The sequence below is a fragment of the Grampus griseus genome (genome assembly GCF_964374135.1).
Source record: "Grampus griseus genome assembly, chromosome: 11".
Lineage (NCBI taxonomy): Eukaryota > Metazoa > Chordata > Mammalia > Artiodactyla > Delphinidae > Grampus > Grampus griseus.
Genome location: NC_139005.1, coordinates 32327545 through 32340665, shown reverse-complemented (window position 1 = coordinate 32340665; position 13121 = coordinate 32327545). Strand labels below are relative to the sequence as shown.

Genomic DNA, 13121 nt, shown 5'->3' with positions numbered 1-13121 from the left:
ATATTTGAAGAGACTATAGTTGAAAACTTCCCTAATATGGGAAAGGACATAGTCAATCAAGACAAGGAAGCACATAGAGTCCCATATAGGATAAATCCAAGAAGAAACATACCAAGACACATATTAATCAAACTATCAAAAATTAAATACAAAGAAAAAACATTAAAAGCAGCAAGGGAAAAGCAACAAATAACATACAAGGAATCCCCATAAGGATAACAGCTGATTTTTTACCAGAAATGCAGCCAGCCAGAAGGGTGTGGCAGGACATCTTTAAAGTGATGAAAGGGAAAAACCTACAATCAAGATTACTCTAACCAGCAAGGATCTCATTCAGACTCAACAGAGAAATTAAAACCTTTATAGACAAGCAAAAGCTAGGAGAATTCAGCACCACCAAACCAGCTCTACAATAAATGCTCAGGGATACCTCTAGGCAGGACACACAAGAGGAGAAAAAACCCCACAAAAACAAACCCAAAACAATTAAGAAAATGGTAACAGGAACATACATATTGATAATTACCTTAAATGTAAATGGTTTGAATGCTCCAACCAAAAGACAGACTGGCTTAATGGATACAAAAATGAGACCCATGTATATGCTGTCTACAAGAGACTGCTTCAGACCTAGGGACACATACAGACTGAAAGTGAAGGGATGGAAAAAGATATTCCACGCAAATGGAAATCAAAAGAGTGTTGGAGTAGCAATTCTCATATCAGACAAAATAGACTTTAAAATAAAGAATATTACAAGAGACAAAGAAGGACACTACATAATGATCAAAGCTTCAATCCAAGAAGAAGATATAACAATTGTAAATACTTATGCACCCAACATAGGAGCACCACAATACATGAGGCAAATGCTAACAGCCATAAAAGGGGAAATCGACAGTAACACAATCATAGTAGGGGACTTTAACACCCCACTTTTACCAATGGACAGATCACCCAAAGTGAAAATAAATAAGGAAACACAAGCTTTAAATGATACATTAAGCAAAATGGATTTAATTGATATTTATAGGACATTCCATCCAAAAACAACAGAATACACTTTCTTCTCAAATGCTCATGGACATTCTCCAGGATAGATCATATCTTGGGTCACAAATCAAGCCTTCGTAAAGTTAACAAAATTGAAATCATATCAAGTATCTTTTCTAACCACAACTCTATGAGACTAGATATCAATTCCAGGAAAAAATCTGTAAAAAATACAAACACATGGAGGCTAAAGAATACACTACTAAATAACCAAGAAATCACTGAAGAAATCAAAGAGGAAATTAAAAAATACCAAGAAACAAATGACAATGAAAACACGATGACCTAAAATCTATGGGTTGCAGCAAAAGCAGTTCTAAGAGGGATGTTTATAGCAATACAATCCTACCTAAAGAAACAAGAAAAATCTCAAATAAACAACCTAACCTTACACCTAAAGCAATTAGAGAAAGAAGAAGAAAAAAACCCCAAAAGTTAGCAGAAGAAAAGAAATCATAAAAATCATATCAGAAATAAATGAAAAAGAAATGAAGGAAATGATAGCAAAGGTCACTAAACTAAAGCTGATCCTTTGAGAAGATAAACAAAATTGATAAACCATTAGCCAGCCTCATCAAGAAAAAATGGAAAAGACTCAAATCAACAGAATTAGAAATGAAAAAGGAGAAGTAACAACAGACACTGAAGAAATACAAAGAATCGTGAGAGATTACTACAAACAACTCTATGCAATAAAACGGACAACCTGGAAGAAATGGGCAAATTCTTAGAAAAGGACAACCTTCCGAGACTGAACCAGGAAGAAATAGAAAATATGAACAGACCAATCACAAGTACTGAAATTGAAACTGTGATTAAAAATCTTCCAACAAACAAAGCCCAGGACCAGATGGCTTCACAGGCGAATTCTATCAAACATTTAGAGAAGAGCTAACACCTATCTTTCTCAAACTCTTCCAAAATATAGCAGAGAGAGGAACACTCCCAAAATCATTCTATGAGGCCACAGTCACCCTGATACCAAAACCAGACAAAGACGTCACAAAAAAAGAAAACTATAGGCCAATATCACTGATGAACATAGATGTAAAATCCTCAACAAAATACTAGCAAACAGAATCCAACAGCACATTAAAAGGATCATACACCATGATCAAGTGGGGTTTTTTCCCAGGAATGCAAGGATTCTTCAATATATGCAAATTAATCAATGTGATAGACCAAATTAACAAATTGAAGGATAAAAACCATATGATAATCTCAATAGATACAGAAAAAGCTTTCAACAAAATTCAATACCCATTTATGATAAAAACCCTGAAGAAAGTAGGCATAGAGGGAACTTACCTCAACATAATAAAGGCCATATATGACAAACCCAGAGCCAGCTTGTTCTCAATGGTGAAAAACTGAAACCATTTCCATTAAGATAAGGAATAAGACAAGGTTGCCCACTCTCACCACTATTATTCAACATAATTTTGGAAGTTTTAGCCACAGCAATCAGATAAGAAGAAGAAATAAAAGGAATCCAAATTGGAAAAGAAGAAATAAAATTGTCACTGTTTGCAGATGACATGATACTACACATAGAGACTCCTAAAGATGCTACCAGATAACTACTAGGACTAATCAGTGAATTTGGTAAAGTAGCAGGATACAAAATTAATGCACAGAAATCTCTTGCGTTCCTATACACTAATGATGAAATATCTGAAAGAAAATTTAAGGAAACACTCCCATTTACCATTGCAACAAAAAGAATAAAATACCTAGGAATAAACCTACCTAAGGAGACAAAAGACCTGTATGCAGAAAACTATAAGACACTGATGAAAGAAATTAAAGATGATAAAAACCAAGAGATAAAGGAGGGAAGACTATACAATGGAGAAAAGACAGCCTCTTCAATAAGTGGTGCTGGGTAAACTGGACAGCTACATGTAAAAGAATGAAATTAGAACACTTCCTAAAACCATACTCAAAAATAAAATCAAAATGGATTAAAGACCTAAATGTAAGGCCAGACACTCTAAAACTCTTAGAGGAAAACATAGGCAGAGCATAAATCACAGCAATATTCTTTCTGATCCACCTCCTAGAGAAATGGAAATAAAAACAAAAATAACCAAATGGGACATAATTAAACTTAAAAACTTTTGCACAGCAAAGGAAACCATAAGCAAGACTAAAAGACAACCCTCAGAATAGGAGAAAATATTTGCAAATGAAGCAACTGACAAAGGATTAATCTCCAAAATTTACAAGCAGCTCAGGCAGCTCAATATCAAAAAAACAAACAACCCAATCCAAAAATAGCAGAAGACCTAAATAGACATTTCTCCAAAGAAGATATACAGATTGCCAACAAACACGTGAAAGGATGCCCAACATCACTAATCATTAGAGAAATGCAATTCAAAACTACAATGAAGTATCACCTCACACCAATCAGAATGGCCATCATCAAAAGTCTACAAACAATAAATGCTGGAGAGGGTGTGGAGAAAAGGGAACCCTCTTGCACTGTTGGTGGGAATGTAAATTGATACAGTCACTGTGGAGAACAGTACGGAGGTTCCTGAAAAAACTACAAATAGAACTACCATATGACCCAGCAATCCCACTACTGGGCATATTGCATGAGAAAACCATAATTCAAAAAGAGTCATGCACCACAATGTTCATTGCAGCACTATTTACAATAGCCAGGACATGGAAGCACCCTGTGTCCATTGACAGATGAATGGATAAAGAAGATGTGGCACATATATACAATGGAATATTACTCAGCCATAAAAAGAAACGAAATTGAGTTATTTATAATAAGGTGAGTGGACCTAGAGTCTGTCATACAGAGTGAAGTAAGTCAGAAAGAGAAAAACAAATACTGTATTCTAGCACATTTATATGAAATCTAAAAAAAAAAAAAAAAAAGCGTTCTGAGGAACCTAGGGGCAGGACAGGAATAAAGATGCAGATGTAGAGTTTGGACTTGAGGACACGGGATGGGGGAAGGGTAAACTGGGATGAAGTGAGAGAGTGGCATGGACATATATACACTACCAAATGTAAAATAACTAGCTAGTGGGAAGCAGCCGCATAGCACAGGGAGATCAGCTCTGGGCTTTGTGACCACCTAGAGGGGGGGATAGGGAGGGTGGGAGGGAGTCTCAAGATGGAGGGGATATGGGGGTATATGTATACATATAGCTGATTCACTTTGTTATGCAGCAGAAATTAACACAACATTATAAAAGCGATTATACTCCAATAAAGATGTTAAAAAAAAAAAAATCCCGTCCAGGGTGATAGTCCAGCATAACACACCTTCTGTCTAATTTTTAAACTCTATAAAATTATCTCCATTGTAATATTTCATTTGCTCTACATATAAAAGCACAGATAGTAAGAAAATCACATCATCTCATTTTATATGTTGACTATTGTAGGAATAGTTCAAGGAAGCATTAAGGAACATTGTTTTGTTGACATACTCAAAGGCGGTTCAACTGGAACTTCGTTTTCCCTTTAAGAAAACTCGGGCTTATACTTGTCAACGACATTACAGTTGCTTGATTCATAAAAATCAGAGCATCATAGTTCCTTGAGTGTGACAGAGCCTGAAAAAAGGTAACCTTTTAATTTAGGAAGATGATAAAATTCTCCTGGGGTTTTTTAATCCCCTCAATTTACAGTCTAACCCACTGCACAATCTTTTTTTTTGCTTTACCTGGCAGAAGGCTTTTCAAAATGTACGGTTAGAGTCAGGTTTTTCTTTTTCTTTTTTTTTTTTTTTTTGACCTATTATATCCAAGTTAAACAGGCTATTCATATAATACTAATGCTGTTGTGAAATTTCTTGGATACTCACAAATTCTCAGAGTAGTACAAAACTTATTTTGTAGTCAGTAAGTCTGACTTATGCCCAAATACTTAATTAAAATTAACCTTCGGTCTAAAGAAACCCTTATGAATTTCCCTTCTGTGCTTTAAGATAATTATGATGACATAAATGGTGAGGTACTGATGAATGGCTACCACTGTTCATCTGATTGGAGAAACACTTGAAAACATCTTCACTGGGCTCTGGCAGATTCTGAAGACAGCTGTTCATAACTGTTGGTAATAAGTAGATATAGAGTTCAGTCTTTCTGGCTCTATGTTAATTCAATCTAGATGACTCTCATTCCTTGTATCATTTTGTTTATATCATAAATAGTATCAAATACCTTTCTTGTATAGTTTAATCAGTCATCTAAATAGTACTAGTAGTAAATACCTTCTCTGAAAGCTATTATATTTTTATTGTATGATAATACACAGAATCAACTCTTGTGATGAATACATGATGTGATATACATATATATATGTTGTATTTGTATGTGTGTATGAATTTTTTTTGCTTATTTAAGATAAAATTTGTGTTTATTTTTTTAAGACATAATTTTTGCTTTTCCCTTTTGTCTCTACTTCTGGATATTTTGTTTCTCATTATATTTTGCATAGAAGAGAAGTAGGTTATAGTTCATTAAACACCACACAGCATATATCTCATATGTTCACACTATAGATCTTGATGACTTTGATATACCAGTTTGTAGCTTGATAGGTCATCTGCAAATTGGTATATCTGCATTCCATACTGGCCTTGACAAAACAAGGAGAAGCAATAGGGTTATTCAAAATCACTAGGGATCCTAGCTCTTTGAAGCGAGATAAAGAGAACAAACCTCATACAAAATCAAAATTACTTCTACCACTACTGAACAAGGATCTCATACTCTAAACTTCTCACAGATATCTCTTAAATCCACCATTTTGCTTATTTTATTAAACAACTATGAAAAGTAATCTGACATTACTATAACAATGGCTCTCATTCTAAATATGTAGATGGTCTATAGGTTTTGAATCCACAAATTTGGATAGAGAAAAGTTAAGATGCATCTACCTATCTGCAATTTGGGATATTTTATACCTGCATGATACAAACAAGCAAGCTACTTGTGTATAAAATAGCAAAACAGCAAATACAAAATGGTCAAGGGAAGATTGGTTTGACTGACACAAGAAGAATGAGAAAGAATGCTATACATAGGCCTTTCGGGGGTAAATGGTGTGATTGAAAGGCAGGAGATGATTTCACCACAGGGAGAGAGGTCTGGGAGGATGGGTGAGGGAGGGCAAAGGTCTTTCCTCTTCAGTCACAGTGCATGATATTATGGTACTCAGCCACTCATGATTTGGTATTTTTTTGGAACTTAACTTTTCTAACCTCAACATTATCAAAATACCAATATGCCTGGCAAGAGTAATACTTCAAGCTATAGGTTGCAAACTGGAATCTCATGGCCAATATTTGAGACATGGACAAAATTTTTATGACTTGCACTGTTTTATACATTGAAACAACACTTAAAACCAGGCAGGTCTATGCTTTACTTTATGAGATAACACCTTAAGTCAAGGTTTCTTTACCTTTATTTTAAGTCCATGGACACTCTTTGGAATCTAATGAAAGCTACATGCCCCCATAATTATATAGTTACCTCAACAAATTTTATTAAACAGCTACTAAGTAACAGTCTCTGGTTCAGGCTCTGGAGTTCTTAGCAGTGGACAAAAAACAAAACAAAACAGAACATGCCTTCAAGGAACTTTAGAGACAGTAGGGAACAGACAGAAGATAAATAGCAAAGTACATTATGTAATCCATTAGGAGGTGCTAGTGCTCTGGGGAGAAACAGTAGGTAAGGGGGGCAGGGAGTGCCTGGGGTAGAGAGATGCTGCAATTAAGGAGGTGGTCAGACACATGCTCACCAAGAAAATGCTATCTGAGTAAAGCCATGAAGCTCGTGAGTGAGTGGACCACAGAAAGGTTTTCATTTCATAATGCACATAACGGCATACAATACACAGTGTTTTCAGAAAATTTCAAGGTTTTCATGTTAAGAACCATAATGTCAAATGATCAGCTCAAGCATTTGAAGGCAGCCTTTAACCAGGTCCTAAGAGAAAAAGACCCAGAACAGGTAAACTGAGGGCCAGCAGGAATGCCTGGAGAGGTGAAAGTAGCAAGAGAAGAAGAACCCAAGTGGAAGCATGTGTATGCTCTTGACAAGGGTCACCTGCCTCCAGGTGCCTGGCTCTGCTATAGCCCAGAAGAGGAGAAGAAGGCATATGATGCAAATGAAGATGAGACGCCAAATCCTAGAACACCTTAATAGCTGTTACACCTAACACGCAAAACAAGCTGAGACAATGGATCCAGTAAAATCAATAAGAGGAATGGCAAGGGCTTGCACTGACTCCTGACTCAGAGGTAAGGGGTGAAGTTTCTAGGTCCCCCACCCCATACTCAGTGGTCTCTTAACACCCTACAACATGGAATCATCCATACTGATCCAGAAAGAAGAGACAGGCGAATTAAATTGTTACATAGTAAAATGTGAATTGAGCTAAGTCAGGAATGCTGACCTTTTGTCCCATCTTTACTATTAGATATATTGCTCTAAGAAACAAAATTAAATTCTCTTCACCAATAAAATTGGGATGATCTCCATAACCATAAAAGATCTGCAATTCTATGCTTCATGGAACAGAAATTCTCGACTTTTTCTTTTGTTCTTTAATCCCAATGGAAGCATTATCACTTGGTCACCTCTTCATTAAAACCATCTGAGCCTGTAATTTTATTGTGTCCCTGCTTAGGAAGAGTTCCACCACATGCCAGAAAATAACTGACTCATTAATCTTGGCATTAATATTTAATACAATAAACTTTGAAGAGGGTAACAAAACATAATGTTATGAATATGTTAATAGATGAAGTATAACCTGGCACACTTTAGCTGACAAATTCGAAGGCACAATACTGGGTAAGTAACTTAATCTTCAGAACATCAGTTTACCCATCAGTTAGGAGTAAGGCACTCAGTTCCCATGTGCTTTCATGGGAACTGAATGCCTCAATGTCTGGCACATAGTGAGCACCCAAAGACCCCAGCTCTCATCCAAAACCCTATAAATGATCCTTCAGGTCCAATCATAGCCAACTGCAAACCTTTGCCTGGGACTTCCCTGGTGGTCCAGTGGCTAAGTCTCCACGCTCCCAATGAGGGGGGCCCGGGTTCCATCCCTGGTCAGGGAACTAGATCCCATATGCCGCAATTAAGAGTTTGCATAGTGCAACTAAAGATCCTGTGTGCTACAACTAAAAAAAGATCCTGCGTGCCACACCTAAAAGATCCCACACGAGGGCTTCCCTGGTGGTGCAGTGGTTGAGAGTCCGCCTGCCGATGCAGGGGACACGGGTTTGTGCCTCGGTCCGGGAAGATCCCACATGCCGCGGAGCGGCTGGGCCCGTGAGCCATGGCCGCTGAGCCTGCGCGTCTGGAGCCTGTGCTCCGCAACGGGAGAGGCCACAACAGTGAGAGGCCTGCGGACCGCAAAAAAAAAAAAAAAAAAAAAAAAAAAAAAAAAAGATCCCACATGCCGCAACTAAAGATCCCACATGCCCCAACGAAGATAGAAGATCCTGCGCGGCGCAACTAAGACCCGGCACAGCCAAATAAATAAATAAATATTCAGGAAAAAAACTCACAACTTTGCCTAATGGCAGGGCTAGGGGTGCGGGGACTGTCCTCATCACATCAGAGTTAGTAGTTTTTTGGGGAGAGTTGCAATGAAGCACTCAGTCCTCCTCCCAGACCAGCCGTGTGTATATAAAAATCTGCATCCCGAGCCCTGGGACCTCCTCAGAGGCCTTCTTATTGGAGGGCCTTGTCTGAGGCACTTTCCTCCACTTTGACTCAGTACCTTTCTGATCATAGCCCTTCACCCTCTCCTTGCCCTGGGGACCCACAGGTCCATAAAGAGGCAGGAGTCTTATCTGGGCTGCTCAACAGTGAGATGATTCCCCTACCACTGCACCCACTGACCTTCACCCAGTGTCATTCCATAGGAAAAAAATGGGACACTGGGGGGCAGACAGCTCTTCTTGCCTCTTGCTTGTACTGTGGCAGTAAATGAATAAAGGTTTGATTCTTTGACTCATTGTCCGAATTGACTACCTCTACATCTAATTGCTCAATAACTCCCAGAGTCAATATTATTTTATTTTTACCATTTACTTTAACAACAAAAAAGTGTTCTGATTTGGAATTTATGGAATATAAAAAATATATACTTTTAAAAATAAACAGAGCACCACACATGTACTATAGTCTATAACTTGAGGGTGAGCCTCTAGAGAGGAAGAGGTTATTCATCTTTCTCCTGTGTGACTGGTTAAATTAAACACAAACTCGGGGGTGGGGGGGGGAGAGAGATAGAACAAGGCAAACATTGTATGGATGTTTTATGGCCAGGTCGAGAAGTCGTATTACTCCCACTTAAATTCCTTTGGCTACACCTTGGTCATATTGTCCACCTGTATTCAAGGGAAGTGGTGAAATGTAGGCTTCGAGTGCACCCACAAGGAAAACAATGTGAAAATGCACACTACTGTCACAGCCATAATTAGGTTCCAGGCAGAGTATGAAGGAAGATGGACCCTCTGGGTAAAAAGACGCTTTTCTCGACAGTATTTTGTTTTCCTTCCAATTTATGGTTATAGTGGCCCCAAATACTCAAATATAAAGTGTCAAGACCGAAACATTACAGATCAACTTTCTTGACTCAAGCCCAACTTTTTTCTGAACCTTGTGATGTAGTCCATTACCTCCTCATTCCATCCTCTTAACCTTTGGGCACTATAGAACTGATGACCAATGTATTACGTATTTCCTTGCCATACTCTAGGACACAAGATCCAAGTCAGCTTCTGACATCAGGTTCTCTCTGGCTATTTATTTATTCTTTCAAACATTTATTCAACACAAAGTTTACTGAGTGCCAGATCCTTGTTCTAAACACTAAGGATTCTGCTACGGGCTGAATTGCTTCCCCTTCTAAATCATATGTTGAAACCCTGAACCACAGTACCTCAGAAAGTGAATGTATTTGGAGATAAGGTGTTTAAAGAGATAACAGAAGTTAAATAAGGTCATTAGTGCAGGCCCTTATTCAATATAGCTAGTGTCCTAAGACGAGGAGGTCAGGACACAAAGACACAGAAGAAAGACCACAAGAAGACACAGAAGGAGGATGGCCATTTACAAGCCAAGAGGAGAGACGCTCAGAAAAATATAATCCTGCTAATACCTTGATTTTGGGCTCTGGGCCCCAGAACTCTGCGAAGGTAAATTTCAGCTGTAAGCCATCCAGACTGTGGTACCTTGTTATGGCAGTCCTAGCAAACTTATACAGATTTCACCTAGGAAAAAAACAGATAAAAATCCTGTGCATTCTTGAAGCTTGGCTTCGTGGCTCTCCTTTATTACTCCTTCTCCACTCAGCAACACCCCCCCCCCAACACACACACACAACTAGTTCTGTCCCTTAGGATCCGTATTTGCAGCCTTTCTGGAAAGTACCCACCCTGGTTTATCCACGCTTTGAGAGCAGAGTCAGACAGGTCTCTAGGTCAAACTGACACAGAAGAGCCTCTAAAATTTTCCCAGTCAATGTTGTAGGTTATATTAGCAGCTAACAACAGCATCTAAAAATGTGCTGACATATATGGAATTCCTAATTTTTGGAAGGCATTATACAGCTATAAAATATTTATTTAAAGAAAAAAATTTCATTTTCTTCAAAAACAGCATATACCTACAGCTAATTTTTAAATATCACGTCAAGGTCACTTCCAGACTGGTAAACTCCTGAAGCATTACTGTATGTCTTATCTAGCAGTAAAATTGTCTCTCCTCAAGGCAAGTTCAGGTTTGTCAGTTAGCAGCTTTAACACCTCACCTAACATATAAACTAATTTCTCTTAAGCACTTGCACCGTCTAAGATTCAGATTATCAAGGACACTGCCAAGGCTACAACTGATTAGCAAAGAAGTTATACTCCCACTGTTGAGAGTATCAACTTCTAGTGCATCCCACTAGATGATTTCTTCTCCTTGATCTCTACTTTAAAAGTAAAATATCTAGGTTTCCGGGAAGATGGCGGAAGAGGAAGACGCAGAGATCACCTTCCTCCCCACAGATACACCAGAAATACATCTACACGTGGAACAACTCCTACAGAACACCTACTGAATGCTGGCAGAAGACCTCAGACCTCCCAAAAGGCAAGAAACCCCCCACATAAGTGGGTAGGGCAAAAGAAAAAAGAATAAACAGAGACAAAAGGATAGGGACGGGACCTGCACCAGTGGGAGGGAGCTATGAAGGAGGAAAGGTTTCCACACACTAGGAAGCCCCTTCGCGGGTGGAGACTGTGGGTGGCTGGTGGCAGAGGGGGAGAGCTTTGGAGCCGCGGAGGAGAGCACAGCAACAGGGATGCGGAGGGCAAAGCGGGGAGAGATTCCTGCACGGAGGATCGGTGCCGACCAGCACTCACCAGCCCGAGAGGCTTGTCTGCTCACCCGCCGGGGCGGGCGGGGCTGGGAGTTAAGGCTCGGGCTTCGGTCGAGCGCCGGGAGAGGACTGGGGTTGGCAGCGTGAACACAGCCTGAAGGGGGTTAGTGCGCCACGGCAAGGCGGGAGGGAGTCCGGGAAAAAGTCTGGACCTGCCGAAGAGGCAAGAGACTTTTTCTTCCCTCTTTGTTTCCTGGTGCGCGAGGAGGGGGGATTAAGAGCACTGCTTAAAGGAGCTCCAGAGACGGGCACAAGCCGCGGCTAAAAGCGTGGACCCCAGAGATGGGCATGAGATGCTAAGGCTGCTGCTGCCGCCACCAAGAAGCCTATGTGCGAGCACAGGTCATTCTCCACACCCCCTTTCCGGGGAGCCTGTGCAGCCCGCCATTGCCAGGGTCCCGGGATCCAGGGACAACTACCCCAGGAGAACGCATGGCGCACCTCAGGCTGTTGCAAGGTCATGCCAGCCTCTGCCGCTGCAGGCTCGCCCCGCACTCCGTACCCCTCCTTCCCCCGGCCTGAGTGAGCCAGAACCCCCGAATCAGCGGCTCCTTTAACCCCATCCTGTCTGAGCGAAGAACAGATGCCCCCCTGCGACCTACATGCAGAGGCGGGGCCAAATCCAAAGCTGAGCCCCGGGAGCTGTGCGAACAAAGAAGAGAAAGGGAAATCTCTCCCAGCAGCCTCAGAAGCAGCGGATTAAAGCTCCACAATCAACTTCATATGCCCTGCATGCGTGGAATACATGAATAGACAACAAATCATCCCAAATTGAGGAGGTGGACCTTGAGAGCAAGATTTATGATTTTTTTACCTTTTTCTCTTTTTGTGATTGTGTATGTGTATGTTTCTGTGTGAGATTTTGTCTGTATAGCTTTCCTTCCACCATTTGTCCTAGGGTTCTATCCATCCGTTTTTTGTTTTGTTTTTTCTAAATTAAAAAAAAAAATTTTTCTTAATAATTATTTTTTATTTTAATAATTTTATTTTATTTTACTTTACCTTCTTTCTTTCTTTCTTTCTTTCCTTCCTTCCCTCCTTTACACAACAAATCATCCCAAATTGAGGAGGTGGACTTTGAGAGCAAGATTTATTATTTTTTCCCTTTTTCCTCTTTTTGTGAGTGTGTATGTGTATGCTTCTGTGTGAGATTTTGTCTGTATAGCTTTGCTTCCACCATTTGTCCTAGGGTTCTATCCATCTGTTCTTTTGTTTTTCATTTTTTTCTTTTTTTCTTAATAATTATATTTTTATTTTAATAACTTTATTATATTTTATCTTACTTTATTTTATTTTACCTTATCTTCTTTCTTTTTTATTTCCTTCCCTCCTTCCTTCCTTCCTCCCTCCCTCCTTTCTTTCTTTCTTTCTTTCTTTCTTTCTTTCTTTCTTTCTTTCTTTCTACTTCTACTAATTCTTTCTACTTTTTCTCCCTTTTATTCTGAGCCATGTGGATGAAAGGCTCTTGGTGCTACAGCCAGGAGTCAGTGCTGTGCCTCTGAGGTGGGAGAGTCAACTTCAGGACACTGGTCCACAAGAGACCTCCCAGCTCCACATAATATCAAATGGCAAAAATCTCCCAGAGATCTCCATCTCAACACCAGCACCCAGCTTCACTCAACACCAGCAAGCTA

The 13121-nt window shown here is 39.7% G+C and overlaps 1 protein-coding gene across 1 annotated transcript in view; it reads right to left on the bottom strand.

The window, feature by feature from the left end:
- PDZRN4 (PDZ domain containing ring finger 4) overlaps nucleotides 1-13121 on the bottom strand; it is a gene marked incomplete at its 5' end in the record, with an annotated part of 372669 nt that overhangs the window by 320143 nt on the left and 39405 nt on the right. The window lies entirely within an intron of this gene.